Consider the following 18,327-nt stretch of genomic DNA (forward strand, 5'->3'; position numbering starts at 1 on the left):
ATTTCTTGCTACCATCTGACACAGACCAGGTGGCCTCGTATTCTTCCCCAATACTGTATGAATATAGATACTGAGGCTCATTTAATAGAAAGACAAGGGGGATCCCTGGGTGGCTCAGCGGTTTAGTGCCTGCCTTTGGCCCAGGGCGTGATCCTGGAGACCCAGGATCAAGTCCCATGTTGGGCTCCCTGCATGGAGCCTGCTTCTCCCTCTGCCTGTGTCTGTGCCTCTTTCTCTCTTTGTGTCTCTCATGAATAAATAAATAAAATCCTAAAAAAAAAAAGACAAGAATGTGTGTTTTTATGAATAAAAGAGGTATATAATCCCAACTTCAATAAAATAATTTATTAACCAAGAAAGCAAGCTTCTTGTAGAAAGTTTTGGTAATAGACAACAAAAAGACAGTAAAAACCACCAATATCTCAACATCCAAAGATAATCACTATTAACAGTGCCTATACCAGTGATCCTTTCTCTATAAGTAATTTAATTAAGGTAAAGGAAATCAGACAATACTTTCCCTCACTTCATACGAACATTTTGCCAAATCATTAAATGTCCTTATATGTCATCAATTTAAAGAGACAGTAATTCTAGAGTATGAGTATGTACCATGAGTTTTTTTTTTTCATTTTAATTTTTTTATTTATTCACATGAAAGAGAGCCAGCATGAGCATGGGGATGAGCAGAGGGAGATCATCTCTAGCAGACTGCACTGAGTGCAGAGCCCAATGCGGGGCTTGATCTAGAACCCTGAGATCATGACGTGAGCTGAAACCAAGAGTTGGATACTCAACCGAGCTACTCAGGCACCCCTAGTTCTTTTATATTTTTAAACCAATCCCCTATTGTTGGATATTTAGGTTATTCCAACTTCTCACATCATAATGATGTGAGATTTCTTACGATTTCATAATCCTAAGCCTTCCATTAAAGCTTCTCAGAGTCAAGTTTTCTGATTGATGTAATTCATTAATTTTTGGAGCACTCAACACATAAGACACTGTAAGAGGTGCAAAGAAGCAGTGTCTACCCTCTGAAGAGGCTCATGGTGAAAGCCAGGAGCTAAGACCCATGACAAACAATGGTCATATGAAGCAGAAGGTTGGCAGTGATGTGCACAGTGAAAATCCACTCTAGGGGTGCCTGGGTGGTTCAATATGTTGGCATCTGCCTTCTGCTCAGATCATGATCCCAGAGTCCTGGTATCGAGCCCTGTGTCAGGCCCTCTGCTCAGCAGGGAATCTGCTTCTCCCTCTCCCCTCTCCCTCTGCCTCTCCCTACTGCTTGTGCTCACTCTCTCTCTCGTTCCCTCCCAAATAAATAAACAAAATCTTTAAAAGGAAAAACGAAAAAGAGAATCCACTCTAGATGTGAATTGAGCTAAGCAGGACAGACTGGAGGTAGCCTTGGAACTTCCTGAAGAGAGAAGGTTCTTTCTATTGCAGTTCCCAGGAAAGCTCCACACATGCCTTGGCTGCTGTAAGATGGGTGGTATTTAAAACTGGATATTAAGGGGCGCCTGGTGTTTCAGTCAGTTAAGTGTCTGCCTTCAGCTCAGGTCATGATCCTGGGGTCCTGAGATCGAGCCCCGAGTTAGGGTCCCTGCTCAGCAGGGAGTCGGCTTCTCCCTCTGACCACCCCCCCTTCATGCACACTGTCTCTCTCTCTCTCTCTTTCTTCTTTCCGCCTCCCTCCCTCCCTCCCTCCAAGTAATAAATAAAAATCTTAAAAAAAAAAAAAAAACCCTGGCTATTAACATTCCAGAGGCCAGAGAAAAGGGAGAACAATATATACTCAAGAGACAGCAATGTGGATGGCCAGGGGTGTAGAAAAGAGCAGAGGAAATGAGTTTGGTAGAGTCCAAGTCATAAAAGGTCACAGGTAGGGATGGAAACTTTCATCTCAGGAATGAGCCCCTCTTAAGACTCTTGAATGAGAGAGAAGCCCAAAGGAGGCCTTTTTTGGGAGGAACATTCTGGTGGCCAAGTGCAAGACAAACAAAATGGAATAGGAGAGGGAAAAGAGAAGAGAGGTAAGTCCAGCGGGGTTAGAGCCATAGATAAAAACTGGACAGAGAATGGCAGGCAGGGGATGGAGTCCAGGGGACCAAGAGCCAAGGAAGCAGGCAAAGCTTGAAAACCTAGAATTTGAAACCTCATTTGGTCCAATTCCCTTCTTCTACTGATGAGAAAAAATGAAGCCTCTATAAGCAAGAAGAGAATGGGAGAAACCAGTACTCTGAGAAGCTCTGAGAATATTACATGCTGGACAAGGGCTATAAAGGAAGCTTTGTTTCATCCCATGTAATGCTTTCAATAGTACCTCACACTACATAATATCCTCACCACTTTGAAGGTGAGGAAGCAGATTCAGAGAAATCAAGCCATTCATATAAAGTGACACATCTTACATATGGCCCCTTCACAGCAAAACTTGACACAGTTTCTGAATAGTCCCAGCTCTTAGCATCCTAACCAAGTGGTTACCTCCAAACCACTCCAACTAAGATTCTGCCCCAAACATGATACCGAACCACTCTTTGCAAAGCCCCTGATGACATTATCAAAGCCAATGATCGTTCCTGTCCTCATGTGACTTAAAGTTTTTAGCCACTTGACACTGCCTCCTTCTTGAGGCCTCTCTGATTCCACACACTCACTCACCACTCTTCTTCTCCTACCCAACCTCTAAATGCTGGCCTCTGGCTTCTGCCTCCCCCTCTCTGTCCTCTCACATGGATGACTGGCTTCCTCTGCCACCCATACACTGGATGATTGTCAAATGCATGTCATTGGCAGGTCCAGAGTTGCACATCCATCTGCCTACTCAACATCTCCATTTAGGTGTCTAATAACTCATTCCCTGCACCCCACAAAATCCACCTCCTGCGCTCTACTATCTTGGTCAGTGGCACTCCCATTCTCTGAATAGCACATGTTAAAAATCAAAAGGGTCATTCCTGATTCTTCTTTCCCCTTACACTGCATACCCAGTCCTCTTGGGCTTTATGCTAACTGCAATGTCAGATAAAGAGACACATACTTTATGTTCTCACTTATACCTAAAAAATCTAAAAAAGCCAAATGCATAGAAATGGAGTTAGAATGGTAGCTGTCAGGGGCTGGGAGGTGGGGGAAACGTAGAGGTGTTGGTCAAAGGGTAGAAACTCCTACCTCTAAGATAAGTAAGATCTGGGGATCTAAGGTACAGTGTGGTGACTAGAACTGACAATGCTGTATTCTTGGAAGTCGCTAAAGGAGGAGATCTTTTTTTTTTTTTTAAAGGTTTTTTATTTATTTACGATAGTCACAGAGAGAGAGAGAGAGAGAGAGAGGCAGAGACACAGGCAGAGGGAGAAGCAGGCCCCATGCACCGGGAGCCCGACGTGGGATTCGATCCGGGGTCTCCAGGATCGCGCCCTGGGCCAAAGGCAGGCGCCAAACCGCTGCGCCACCCAGGGATCCCTAAAGGAGGAGATCTTAAATGTTATCTCCACATGCATTACATTTATGTAAGAAGATGGAGGTGTTAACTTTTTCATGGTAATCATTTTGCAATGTATACGTGTGTCTAATCATCACATTGTACACCTTAAACTGACATATGTTAATGCCAATAATATCTCAGAAAAGCTGAAAAAACAGTCCTCTTGGCTCCAGCTCCCAAGCCTGTGGGAAGCTGGGGTGTTCTTCCCACCAGGATGCCCCACTTCTTCAAGTCACTGTTCCTTAACCACCCCACTCACTTCCATCCTCCTAGTGCACATTTGCCCTCCTCAGGCCTTCTTCTCACCCTGGAGTCTCTCCCTCTGATCTCTCCCCCTAGAACATTGGCTCCTGAGGGAGGGGGAATTATCTTCTATCTCACCCACAATGATCCCCTCACGACCTGAAGCAGTATTTGGTGTCTGGTGCACACACCATTAATTCACATGCAAAATGAATGGATTTCACCATATCTGGCTATCTCCACTGCTCCGACCCTGACCTGAGCCATTGTCATCTCCAGCCTCATCTACAGCAACACCTTCCCCATGGTCCAGCCTCTGTCCCCCAGCCCATCCCTGAGTGAGCACCACTCCACAGGGGCTCATCCCTGTTGACTTCTACTTCACCTGCTAGTATGTTCTTGCTGAGCACATGGTGGCCACCAAGCTCCTTCTCTCCTCATCCCCTGCTATCTGGGGTGCTTCCCCTGTCACATGGAGGTCCCCCAATCTCGTCCTGTGGCTTTCCATTCTCACATCACCCCATCAGAGCTTTGAGAGTCCTCCTCAACTGTCTCCCCACCCCCTTAATTTCCCTGTTTTACCATATCTACAGCACTTTTCATGTGTGAAAAGTGTCAGGACATAAAAGGATGTATTTAGTTGAGCGATCACTATCTGTTGCCCTCACTGAAATTAGAGGGCTCTGTATTTGTTTTCTGCCTGTCTCCCATGCCTAACATCTGGGCACACAGCAGCTTCAGTAAAGATGTGCTGCCTGACTGAAGTCCAAAATGAACCTAAAATGGAATGGAGAGAACAAGGCACCTCTCAGATATTTGCCACCAGAGTACTCCCAAAACCAAGAAATATCACCCAATGATAGCTTCAGGTCAATGACTCATTGTGGAAGTCTTTCCTGCTTTTGTACTATTCATGTTTTCCTGTGCCCAGCCTAAAATTTTCTAATCATTCTATGTCATTATAAATTTAGTATATTAGTTCACTCTTAAATAATAAACACAAGTTTTTATAGAGGAGTACTTGGATGCAATCTATTATTGCATCCCAATGTGTGTTTGATTGTATCGTAAGGCGTTAGGGAACAATTTGTTTGCTATCATTTCCCACAGACCAGAAAATTCAGCACCCGGTGAAAGAGCATGAAGACTCATCACCAAAGTTAGCCAAACTCTTATATTCTAAGCAAAACAGACACTTAAGGGGGCGCCTGAGTGGCTTAGTCAGTTAAACATCTGCCTTCGACTAAGGTCATGATCTCGGGCTCCCTGCTCTGCGGGGAGTCTGCTTCTCCTTCTCCCTCTGCCATTCCCCCCAATTTGTGCACTCACTCGCTCTGTCAAATAAATAAAATCTTAGGGAAAAAAAAAAAAACACTAGGAAAGAATCAGCTTCACTCTGCCTCCCATTCCACAGCCTGCATAGACCATTCACTTAACAAGCCACGCTACAGAGCTAGAATGGACGGATTTCTCAAGCTGCCTCCACACGGCACACTTTGTTCCACATTTATAGAAGAGAAGAAAAAAAAAAAAGTGGGAAGAAACTAACCACTTATTCCTGAAGAGAAGACAAGCCCAAGCCACAGAGAGCAAGGCAGGACCCAGCCACCAGCTGTTTTGGATGCTGTTAGTGATACTGTCGGCCTTTGGGGTATTTTGTGATAGGAACAGAAAAAGGAAAACCCAGCTGGACCAGGAATGATAACACAGGGTTCAAAAGACACAAGCCACAAACAGGAAAAAGAACGCACAACACGCTTCCTTGGTGCCATAAGATAATACAAGCAGTGAAGGAGTAAATACTCCACACAGCACATGAAAGAGAGACACACCCTTGCTACTACTCACTGATGATTAAAAGGAAATTGCAAAACACTCTTTCTCCCTTTTCAAAACAACAGATATCCAAATAACTTGACTTTAGGAAAGGCACTGGAATGTGAGATCTCAGGCTGGACCTTAAAGAATCACGGAAGCTTATGGAAATGAAGGCAAACAGGAAGCAGAGGGAAAGAATACAGTGGAAGGTAGGGACAGGGAGCCCTGGGCAGCAGGCCCGAAGCCAGTGAACAGCAACAGCAGAACCGAAACAGATGGAGGGCAGCCAATGCAGGAGCAGTGGGTACAGGAAGGGATGAGGATGGGAGGAACAAGAATGGCCTGGTACCCAAGCCAGGCCCCCTTGGCAGGAGGAAGGCAGGAAGGCAGGCAAAGGGCCTCAGGGGTAGAAATCACTTCCCCCAAAACAAAATTTTAAATAAAGTGTTTCAGTTGAAAAAACACCGCTCCCAATAAATTCCAATGTATTTTTAAAACATTAAAAGGTAGAACTTCTGCTCTAGGGATGTAAATGAATGGCACAAACAAACTACACATTTAAGAAATAAATCTGCTAATATGAGATGGGTTAATAACAGGTATTTGCCTGAGGGAAAAAACCTCCAAGAGAAAAGCTATGTATCTAAGTATGTGGAAGAGTTACAGAAGAGATTTAATGATAGTTTTGGTATATACTCTATGCTAAACACAATCTTGTGTCCTAGAAAAAGAAAAATGGGGTGACTTGGGTCTGAGTCCCAAGTGCCATTTATGGGCTCCTGCCCTCAAGAGGGCACATACCCTTCTTATGCCTGCAAAATGGGCTGTTCATACCTACCCTATGGAAGCTGCCCTAAAGATCAGAGAAGTGCTTTTGTGTTCCTCTGGCCAGCACTGAGCTCTAGGCAATGTTACCACATAAATTAAACATTAATCAAAAACATTCATCTGTTTTGTTGCCCCAAACTAAATATTAACAACGCACAACAAAGAGGGGAAATGAACAAATTTGTTGATGAGCCTTCTGACACCAATTCCATTAAAGATGATCGGAGGTAGTTACCTAATTAAAATGTTTTTAACTGTGATCAACTCTTCTTTAAAAAATATGGGACAGTCTCAGCTTATAGATGGAAATAAAAGACACTGGGAAGCATAATTAGCATCATTTTACTATAGGTCTATAGGCAGATAATGAGTAAAATGACAAACAGTTGTCATCTCTGCTTCTTGGTGGTAAAGTCCAACATAATAAAACCTTTTCTTTTTCCTCCCCCCAGGCATTGGCTCTCTCTATTCAAGTTCTTTATGTCCCTTAAAATGAATTCTTTGGAACCAATAAGTCAGTACCATAAAAACTCTGGACTCTGTGAAAGCCACACTGGTTTAAGAGGTTAGGAGAGGGTTCGTGTGTAACTAAATTTTGTTAGGGGAGAAAGCAACCACCTCTCTAGCCAGTGGCAAATTAAATGAGGTTAAAGTTGTTTTTTTTTTTTTTTAAGATTTTATTTTTTCATTCATGAGAGACACACAGAGAGAGGCAGAGATACAGGCAGAGGAAGAAGCAGGCTCCCTGTGGAGAGCCCCATGTGAGACTCAATCCTTGGACTCCAGGATCATGTCCTGAGCTAAGGCAGACACTCAACCACTGAGCCACCCAGGCGTCCTAGGTAAAAGTTTTAATAGGTGAATGAGCAGGACTGTGGGACCACAAAGACGGGGGCCCATGACTCCCCATCTCTGGGAAGGTCAGGAAGCCATCTCAAAAGAGGGGATCCTTGAGGATGATCTGAAAAATGAGCACGGTCTTGCCAGCAAAGGCAGGGATCAGGATGCTGGGCAGAAGGAGAGGTTCACACATGGGGTGGCTGGTGGCAGTTCTAGGAGCCCTCAGGAGTACAGCCCATGTGACAGGGGGAGAAACAAGAGCCACAACAGGGCAGAAGCTAGAAACAGACTAAGATGAGCCCTTTCAAGGTCAATTTGGTTTTGCTGGTGGAACGGCCTTCAAAATCCTGAGGTGTTTATCAGACCCACCTGGAGGGCTTGTTAACACACAGATGCAGGGACCCAAGAATTTGCATTTCTAATAAGTGCCCAGTGATATTGACCCTGCTGGTCTGGGTACCACCTAGTGAGAACCACTGCCCTAGAAAGTAATACTCTAACCCTCCTCATACGTCACTACCTTCCCCACACACTCATATTTGCAATATGGCATGCATAAAAGCTGTGCACTTGTATTTCTTAATTTGATCTTCACTCTATCAGAAAATCCCCCAAGCAACAGACAGAAACTGCACGAAACACAGCAAAGCAGGAGGAAAATGGGGTAGAGATGGAGTGGTCATAGCACTGTCCACCTGCAGCTGCTGAATCTGCAGCCCCTACCCCGTATTGTCTCAGCACTTACTCCGTGTACTCAGAGGAGGGGTGGTGGCATGAGTTTCTTTCCACCCACTCATCCCCAGACTACAAGGAACCAAAAAAATCAGAAATGGGTGGGGGGGAGAAAGACAGTGTTGTGATAACAAACACTATGGATACTCCAGGGTTATTATAGTAGAATTTTCTGCGTAAGTGTAAACAGACACAATTCATGTTATGCCTTTTTATCTTCATGTGTCAATGAGAATGTGTTTACATTGTATATGTACATTGGTATTTTACACATGCAGCAAGCAGTCCTCACAACCTGACAAATTCAGTAGCTACAGACCGCCATAAGAATGTAAGGGATTGCATTGCACAGGTGACTTTTAGAACAGAAATTAAAAATTAAGTGTATTTTTCAATGTGCAAATCATCCTTCACTGTCCCACAGAAGAACCACCTCTATCACACACATAAATATAATCTAAAAATCCATTCACACATAAGATGTAGCCCTGAAGTCTCTGCCCATGAACAGAGTATGCTACAATGTGGCAAAGAATTCACAAAGCGGGCTGAGATGTTTACATCCTGCCTCTCCAGTGAAGAAATGGAAACTTCACTGGGAAATACTTCAAAGATGGGAGGGAACATAAGCCCCAGTGTCCCCATCACATAAAGCATCTGGAACCACACAGACTGGTGCAGAATAAAGCTGTATTTGCTCAAATGGAGGAACAACACTTATTTTCCTGGGTCTTCATGAAAACAAATTTGCCTGATCTGATGGTGATTCCAAACTCCTTTCTTTTTTTTTTAAAAAGATCGATTGATTGATTGATTCACAAGAGACACACAGAAAGAGGCAGAGACATGGGCAGAGGGAGAAGCAGGCTCCAGGCAGGGAGTGAGATGCAGGACTCTATCCCAGGACCCGGATCATGCCCTGAGCTGAAGGCAGACGCTCAACTACTGAGCCACCCAAGTACCCCTCCAAACTCCCTTCTGCTTAAAATATCAAAAGTCCAATATTCCAAGTCTCTATATTTTAAAAGCACTTCTATTCCCAGTCCCAATGGCTGATTGCCTTTTGGGGGGAAGAGTGTAAGGAGAGGGAGAAGCAGGCTTCCCACTGAGTAGGGAGCCTAATGCAGGGCTCGATCCCAGGACCCTGAGATCATGACCTGAGCTGAAAGCAGACACTTCACTGGTGGAGCCACCCAGGCACCTGTAGCTGGTTGCCTTTCTGATGAAGCAAAACTCATGAACTAGACTCCCTTGGTTACTCCCCCCACTACCAGCCACTCAGCACCCCCACAGGCCCTTTGGAAGCCTGCATCAGGTTTCACTGCCAGGCCTCCTCCGGTTGGGGGCATCTCTTCACCACCACCAGGCACACAAGTGTAGGCCAGACAGTACCCAGAACCTCCAAATGGGGAATCTGTACAGCCAGCGGTTGGTGCTGTGGGGCCCTGGGTGCCGGGAGGTGAGCTATGGAGCCAGGAGGCAGCAAGCAGAGAAGCTGCAGCCTGACCTGGAAAATACGGGCTCCTTCTGCCTTCTGTTCGCCCCTCTCTTGACTTTGGATTTTCTGCTCAGAACGAGGCTAACCTTCCAAATAAAAGTCAGCCCTGTGGCCCCCATCCTATCTCACAGGCTTTTATAGAACACGTTACATCATTCCAGTTCACATCCTCATTTCAAAAATATTTTATAATGTTCCAGTTACCTCAAGTGACCTGTACTCTTTCAATTAGCCAGTTATCTAAACAAGCTGATTATCAGTGTACAAATTCCACTCATCTGCTCCCTCTGCACTGGGCTGCACTTCTTCATGGATACAGTGTTAAAGGTCAGTCTCTTGAATCGTGGAGGCTTTTTAGCTGATTTGGCGGCTTTGTCAGAGGGGAAGAGACTGCCTGCTACCTGGCCTGAGGTCAGCTCCTTCGTTGCTCTGTGCCTCTGTTTCCCCACAATTTATTTATTTTAAAGATTTTACTTATATAATCATGAGAGACACACAGAGACAGAGACATGGGCAGAGGGAGAAGCAGGCTCCCCGTGGGGAGCCCCCCATGCAGGACTTGATCCCATGACCTGGGATCACAACCTGAGCCAAAGGCAGATGCTAACCACTGACCTACCCAGGTAACCTTCTCCCAAGATTTAGATGCAGGTTTGGGACTACATTTACCTATTCTTCCAACAAAATACCTACCATGTATCAATATGTATGCACTTTCCAGGTGCTTGGAAGTCAGCAGTGAACAAAATCAACATATTCCTGCCTTCGTGGAGCAGCCAGTCCTGATGGGCCCTAAAATCAGTGCACTCCATGTTCTCCCATGCAGACTCCCAGGCTCACCTGCAGCCACCCTAACAGTCAGCACCGTGGACCTGATGCACACTCAGATGCCCCCCGCTGCATGTCCAATGAGTCAACTCATGCCTACTACAAAGAACCATCACACAAAACATGCCAGGACACTGGCTCTCTGTTGCTCAGAGAGAGCTATCCTGTGACAAGCAAGCCTAACCAAAACAACACACAGCAGGAGCTGCTGATGGCAGAGGGGACAGCATAGATCTGGGGGAGGGATGGCAGGGATTTAAGCAGTGGAGAAGAAAGAGGAGGGAGAGGTCTGGAGAAAGCAGGAAGAGAAGCGAGGCATTCCAGAGGAGGGCAAAGAGAAGCCTGCAACAGGAGGCACTAAAGAAGCCAAGGGGAAGGGATGCCTGGATGGCTCAGTGGTTGGGCGTCTGCCTTCAGCTCAGGGCAAGGTCCCAGGGTCCTGGGATGGAGTCCCACATTGGGCTCCCCCCCAGGGAGTCTGCTTCTCCTTCCACCTATGTCTTTGCCCTCTCTCTCTGTCTCTCATAAATAAATGGAAAAATAAATCTTAAAAGAGAGAGAGAGAGAGAGGCCCAGGAGAAAATCTCAACTGGTTGCACCACCTCAGCACTCACAAAGCAATGGAAAGACCTTGGGGGAGTCTGAGCATGAATATTATAAATATAAGGAGTTTGAGAATGGCCATCCTGGCAGTGGTCAGGAGCCAAACAAAAATAGGATTGCACACCCATGTCCATAGCGGCATTATTTCCGGTAGCTGAAAGGAGGAAGCAACTCAAGTGTCCACTGATGAACCAATGAATACACAAAATGTGGTCTATTCATACAATGGAATATTATTCAGCCTTAAAAAGGAAGAAAATTCTGACATCTGCTACAACATGAGTGAACCTTGAAGACCTCTTGCTAAGTGAAATCAGCCAATCACAGAAGTACAAATACCGTATGAGTCCAGTACCTACAGTAGTCAAAGTCATAGAGATGGAAAGTAGCACAGTGCCTGCTGTGTGGGGAGGGAAGGGGAGAGTCATTGTTTAATGGGTGCAGGGCTTCATTTTCTCAACATGAAGAGAGTTCTGGAGATGCACTATACAACAGTGTCAATGTCTTAGCATGACTGTACACTTAAAAATGGTTAAAATGGTAAATTTTATGTTACGCGTATTTTTACCACTTTTTTTGAAGTATAAGGGAAAACTTTCACTGAATTTTATTTCACCCCTCATGTGGGTCACACAAGTGTAAACGGACAGCTTAAGACAGGCTGTGCAGCCCATCTACCACCAAGGACCAAGGAGAGCCCAGTGGGAAGGAAAGCAGGCTCACCGACAGGCTGGGCATCTAGAACTATGCCACCAGGCCAGGCATGGCTGTGGGGCTGCACCCAGCATGGCCAGAGACCTTGGGGCACAAACAGAGGGCCTCAGTAAGAGTCCCACACAGACTCCACCAGGAAAAGGGCTCCGAGCACCCGAGGCAGGTGTAAGTGGTCACACAGTTGGGTGCCTGCATGCACCTCCCTAGAGAGTGAGCAGAAGCTAAAACCCCACATGCATTCAATGCCTCCACAAACTAGCCTGTGGCTGACCCTCACTATCTGATATGACTCAAGGGCAGAATTCTTCTCACTCTATTTCAACAATTTTCAAGCCTTGGGTGTTGGCAAGTTGTGTCTTATGGCCAGATCCATCTGTAGCTCCACGCAGCTCTTGCCTTGTAAGATGTGTCAGAGGAAGCATGACAAGGGGAATCACACTCCAGCCTGTCAACCCCTCCACCCTCCAACATACACAATCTCCTGCCATCCTTTAGGTCATCACTCCCACTCTTGCAAAGGCCTTTGTATCTTCCACATCTGCATTTATTATTCTGCTCTAACACCTCCAGAGAGGTATTTCTTCCATGCTATGCTTATCCAAGCATCTGGAAGCCGGTGCATCCCTGACTTCTTCACTGAGGCATGCTACAATTTTTACCAAGACCAGGTACTCTCTGAATTTGGGATTTCTCCATTTGTGCCATGTGGGCATCCATCCACCAGCCTGGATAGCAGCCCACGGAAACCACTCTCAGTGTCCTGGTGTCCTGTACCAGTGCCTTCCCAAACCTCCCCAAAAAGATCAAACATCCCTCACTCAATCCCACTCTATTCTAGCTAACAGCCCAATACCCAAGCAACCAGGTAGTAATATTTGCCACTGTACTTCAGCAGTATTATCAACCAAAGACAGAATAAAAGAAACTGCTGCAGAGCAAAGCCATGGTCATAAGCCTTAATTGGATTTTTTTTCTTCTTAGCAAAAGGATTTTTTTTAATTGGTAGATTGTAGGGACATGACTTTATCTATAGTGTGCCTCGTTAAAATATCATCACATCCTTGTTGAGCAACATTTGACAAGCCAGGTAAATGCGCCATTCACCCTCGGATGTGCTGATTAATGAATGGCCCAAGGAAGGTCTCCAGTGGAAGGCCACAGGGCTCTTTCTGAGTCCTATATGTTTCAACATTTTTATCAATTACTTGAACGACAGCAGAGATAAAATGTTTATCTAATTCAAGGATGCCAAGTTTCTAGGAGAGATGGCAAATACATTGGATGACAGAGTCAAGAGCTAAAAAGATCAACAGATTGGAATTGCAATTGAGAGGAAATAATGTTATTTGGACACTTGGGTGCAAAAAAAAGAAACGCACAAATGTAGGAGGTGTGAAAAAGACTCAGGAGATTTAATTGGATATAATTTCTGCATGTGATGATGGGGAGTTGTGGCTGCCAAAAAAAAAAAAAAAAAGTCAGGTGGTCTTAGACTTAGACTGTATACTAAGGGAGACTTAGTAGGGTAAGGGACCAGAGGAGACTTCCTCAAACTGGGTTTCTGTCTCCATAGTTAAAAGAGATGAGAGACCAAATGGGAGAGCATCCATGTGACAGCCAGAAAGGAATAAGGAGCAGAAATCCCTTTCATGGGGAATGGCTATAGGGTCCTACATGACCCTGATGGGGGAGGGGAACACAAAACTCAGACCAACACTGCAGTGGGTTGGTGGAGATGTGGGCTCCATATGAGAACACACAGTAGGATTACATGAAAACAGGCAGGACTGCCTAGAGAGGTAATAAAAATTTCTGTGGCGCTCTTCTAAGCTTGATTGTATTTACTACTGATAACTCTGTAGCTGTGTCTTTCGCTTCATTTACAACTGAGAACAGAGACTAAACAACCAAATAACCCACAGGGGCCACTCTGCTATGGAGGGGGGGGATGCAGAGCTGAGGCTTAAATCTTGATTTCCTCCTACCATCCTGGAGCAGAGAATTCCTCTTCAGATGCACTGCAAGGTGGCAAAGATGCTACCGCCAGATGCATATGTGCGAGAACCCCTCTCCACGTACATGTTAGGCACCCCTTTAAAGGCTCTCAGGGTAGACACTCAGTCAAGCCTGAAGCCCTGACTTGTCACAGGAAAACAACAAAGGAAACCTGTAAAGAACCTTACAGATATCTCCACCCGCACATAAAGGGACAAGAAAGTGACTAAGGGGGTTCTCATTTTTTACCTCAAGTTCCACCGAAAAGCATATACTATTGCCATAAGCTAACTCCACTACAGAATGTCAAATTCTTCCTTTGCTGTTGTTCACAAACAACCGGAAAAAAAAAAAAACAGAAAACACAATCTCACCCAACTACAAGAAATCTTTCTGTATATGTGATGTTTTCCTTGGTGGATGGAGACGGAGCTCGCAAATCTGGAATACAGGATTTCAACTCCATCAGACAACTGCCCCTCATTGCTCCCTGCCTTCCCATGAAATCATCAACCCACCTTTATCGCGACTCTCAAATAGTTTTCCTTCTACACCTCGCACTTTATAACAATTCTACTTAGGTCAAACTTTCCTCCACAAGTCACAGAGAAGTCAGCCCCCCTCAACCTCAGCATACACGTTCATTTGATGATGAAATTCAGATCACACAGATGCTCTAATGTTAATAGAGCTACCAGCCAACAGAAAAAATCTCTATGTTCTTCTACAGCAATGAAGCTCTTTTTCATTTGCACGTTCAGATTGCGAAACAATGTAACTCTCAACTATATGCAAAACTTGGACAAGCAAGAGCAACTCTTATATTCAAACCACTTAGTGAGATATGAGGAACGAAATTTCCCTCCACCAGCATCTTGCATCCCCTCTCACCCAGGCCTTCCATTCAAGTGGTTTCAGGGGTGCTGGGGCCAGGACCCCGCAGGCAGAGCCCCCAAGGGAAGGGGGCAAAGCCATCCTGCCATTACCACTCACCTCAAGAAGGTGGCAGGTGTTTGCAAAGGCAAACAGTGGTACAGCCAGGCTCCTAGACACTGCCCAAGGCTCATTCTCATTAGTGAAGGGGTGACACGCATGCCCACTCAATAGACTGTCATAGAGAATGAATGTGCCTGGCATGACATGGGTACCCGTGAACAAAAGAGGCAGTGGGGTCACCCCTCTGATACTCCTCCAATTCCCTTTCCCTGCACTCTTTGCACCCCAGCATGTTACTGTGTTAATCTGCTAAAAAGGCAGTAGCATGGTACATATATGTAGACAAGAACAAGGATACATTTTAGTTTACAAAATTAAATAAAAGCATGGCAATTAAGTGAAATAGGGTAAATGCCAGTACTCTGTGCTACTGGATAACAGATAATAGCCAGAAAGACAGGTGAAGTGGAGGAGCCCCACCACTGGAGCTTTGAGAGAGGCCACAGTTTCTCCCATTTTCCCTTATCTTTAGGATAAGGCAGGGTGCAGCCTTTAAGGTTTCTACCCTAGACAGCAGGGAAGTGCAGAAAACAGATGATCATTCTACCAGGAAATAAACAAGTCTTGGGGAGGTGGAGCCAGCCCCACTTATGGGCACTCTGACAAGGCCAGCCTCTGTGATCAGTGCACTGGGGACACCATTGCCCACGGGGCACCAGTGACCAAGTCAGCAGCATCCTCTGGGTTGTGCAGCTGGTGGCGGGGGCTGCTGGACAGCAGCCATGCTCAGAATCTGCAGACCAGCCTTCCCCAGGACCTGCCGAGGAACCACGCTCAAGGTACATGATTCAAATGGAGTTGTTTTCAAAGGAGAAAAAAAATCTAAACAAAAGCCTTGCATCCCACCATAGAGCAATAAATCCTGTTCCCCCACACGCAGGTGACACCATCTGCAGGTAGGGTTAATGCTCACCTGCCCATGGCCAACACCACCTCATGCCGTTGATGCCTTCTGCTCATTCCAGACCCAGCCTTGTGGGTCTCTCAGTCACAGCATCGCTGGGGAACAGCAGATCAAAGGGAATTGAGAAATGGGTGTTCACGTGGGATTAAGAAACAGGGTTAGAGGCAAGGGAGTGGGCTTACACATGCTCCACCTGCCCCTCCATGCTCACTATGGAAGGCAATGCCTCGACAAAAGAGACATGAGCCAAAGCCCTGGTAAAATGCAATGACCCTGGAGACTAAGGACCCTGTGGCTTGACTACTCCTGTATCCCACCCAGGCTCACGTTACACAGCATCCCCTAGTACTCCAGAGCAAGATGTATTTCTCCCTTCCCTAACAGCCTCCACATACCATCAAGACAGCAACTCTCACCACTGTATAAAATGGAAAATTAACAACCCGGAGAGTATGTATCAAGTGCTTTCCACATTTAAAACCTATTTTTAGGTTTTAACCTATTTGGCCTATGACCAAGGAGAATATATTAGGTAGAGGTTGTGGAAAAAAATTTTTAATGAAGGGTCTGATTCCTTGAGACTAGATCCCAATACTTTTTTTTCTATTAGGGTTTAGCACTAAATAGATGTTTATCAAATGTTACTAGAGAGTCCAGTTCTTGCGCTCATCTACATTAAAGTTTCCAGGGCGTCATAAACACACTTTTCGTGATTAGAGAAGTGTGAACTAAAACATTTTTAGTTTATCAGATTAACAAAAAATTGAGAATTCTAATAACACCAAGCTTGAGTGGACACAAGGCAATGTATAAACGGCACATTTACAGCCATTCTGGGAAGGCAACATCATCACAAATATTGGAATTCCCAAAACCTGGGACCCAGCCACTTGCTTCTAGGGACCCATTCCCTCACACACCTGGGGCAAACAGACAAAACGTATTCCCTAGAATCTTATTCATAAAATCAAAAACTGAGAAACAACCTAAATGCCCATCTTTCACAGAAACTACCAAGGGCTCCTTACAGTGCTCAATATAGAACAGCTAAAAAGAACAGAGAGAATCAATATGCAGCTGATTTTGGGGAAAGATATTATTTATTTATTCATGAGAGACATAGAGAGAGAAGCAGAGACCTAGACAGAAGGAGAAGCAGGCTCCCTGCAAGGAGCCCTGTGTGGGACTCCATTCCCAGACCCCGGGATCATGACCTGAGCCAAAAGCAGATGCTCAATCACTGAGCCACCCAGGTGCCCCGCAGCTGATTTTTTAAAAGCCCTTTCAAGTAGAGAAACCCAGTGAACACTACATCAGCCAGGTAGTCATAGTTAACATCACTGGGGATCAGTCACGCTGACAGGGTGTTCCCTGGATGGGCTATGATAGAAAAGCACTTTATTTCCAGGGTCTTCCCACCCCAAACCCATGATCTCAGTCTAACCATAGAAAAGCCATTAAACAAACCCAAATGAAGGGACATTCTACATACACCTGACCAGTGCTCCTCAAAACTCTCACAGCCACCAAGGATGAGGAAAGTCTGATAAACCGTAACAGACCAGAGGGTGTAACAGAGACCCAGAGACTAAATGTAATGCAGGACCCTGTCTGGGATGCTGGGAAACAGGAGAATTATTGGGCAAAACCTGGTGAGATTCAAATCAGGTATTCAATGTAGGTAATAAACAGAAATGTAGGGACATTCCCCCTAGTTGTGGCAAATGTATCATGGCCATGCCAGGTGTTAGAGGGGAAGCTGTGAAGGGACATGTGGGCACTCTGTACTGTCGGGGTAGCTTTTCTGTAAATCTAAAATTATTCTAATAGAAAAGAGTTATATTAAAAGAGACTCGGGACAATAGGGACTGTATTTATGTTTGTTTTTAGGGGCACTTGGATGGCTCAATCTATTAAGCATCTGACTCTTGATTTCAGCTCAGGTTATGATCTAAGGTTGGTGAGATGGAGCGCCACATAGGGCTCTGCAATGGGTGGGGAGTCTGCTTGGGATTCTGTCTCCCCCTCTCCCTCTGCCCTCTCCTCAAAAAAAAAAAAAAAAAAAAAAAAAACCACAAAATTAAAAAAAAAACCCACAACTATCTATATTGCTCTGTGGCTACTTTCCCTCCTCACCTGCCAACCCCCTCCCCAGGCTATACAGGGGTATATATACACACACACAGGAGAAAACACCTGAGGCTACTCACTGAGCTATAAGGGATGGCTGCCTCTGGGGGGCTGGGAGAGGATAGGTTACAGCTGCCACCTTCTATGCTGTGATGTGTCATTTTCATTTTTACATGGAGCATATATTCATGTATTACTTGTACACCCAAAGCCGTTTTAAAAACAAAGTAGATTATTCTGCTACAGGAAGATATCCAAGATATATTACATCAAAAAAACACAAGTTGTACACTTCTGTTTTAAAGAGACTGAGGACACGACATTTTGCTATGCGTGGCGAGTATCTGCAGAGCTTACCTGTGGGAAGCAGAATGGAAGAAAGAAGAAGCTGAAGAGAGAAGAGAGGAGGGGGCTCGGTGGGTTTGCACCTTACCTTCTGGTTAAGTGTCTTACCAAAAGCATGCCTTTTTATATTATAATCATCATTAAAATGACAATAAATGCTCTGTAGTCCATTCCTCCTGTGTTCCATCTCCTTGGCCTTAAACTACTCCCAAAGTAGCTAACAAACATTTTATCATCCTGCTTCCAGGGCCATACCACGCAAGCCCTGCCCACAGCACCCTAAGAGGGGGTCCCATCCTCACTCACACATTAGCTGGGCCGCTGGCAACAGAATCTCTACATCCAACAGGCTCTGTAGGGCAC

The 18,327-nt window shown here is 45.3% G+C and overlaps 1 protein-coding gene across 1 annotated transcript in view; it reads right to left on the reverse strand.

The window, feature by feature from the left end:
- IGF1R (insulin like growth factor 1 receptor) overlaps nucleotides 1-18,327 on the reverse strand; it is a 299,635-nt gene that overhangs the window by 245,632 nt on the left and 35,676 nt on the right. The window lies entirely within an intron of this gene.

This window comes from Nyctereutes procyonoides, unplaced genomic scaffold (genome assembly GCF_905146905.1).
Source record: "Nyctereutes procyonoides isolate TBG_1078 unplaced genomic scaffold, NYPRO_anot_genome, whole genome shotgun sequence".
Taxonomy (NCBI): Eukaryota; Metazoa; Chordata; class Mammalia; order Carnivora; family Canidae; genus Nyctereutes; species Nyctereutes procyonoides.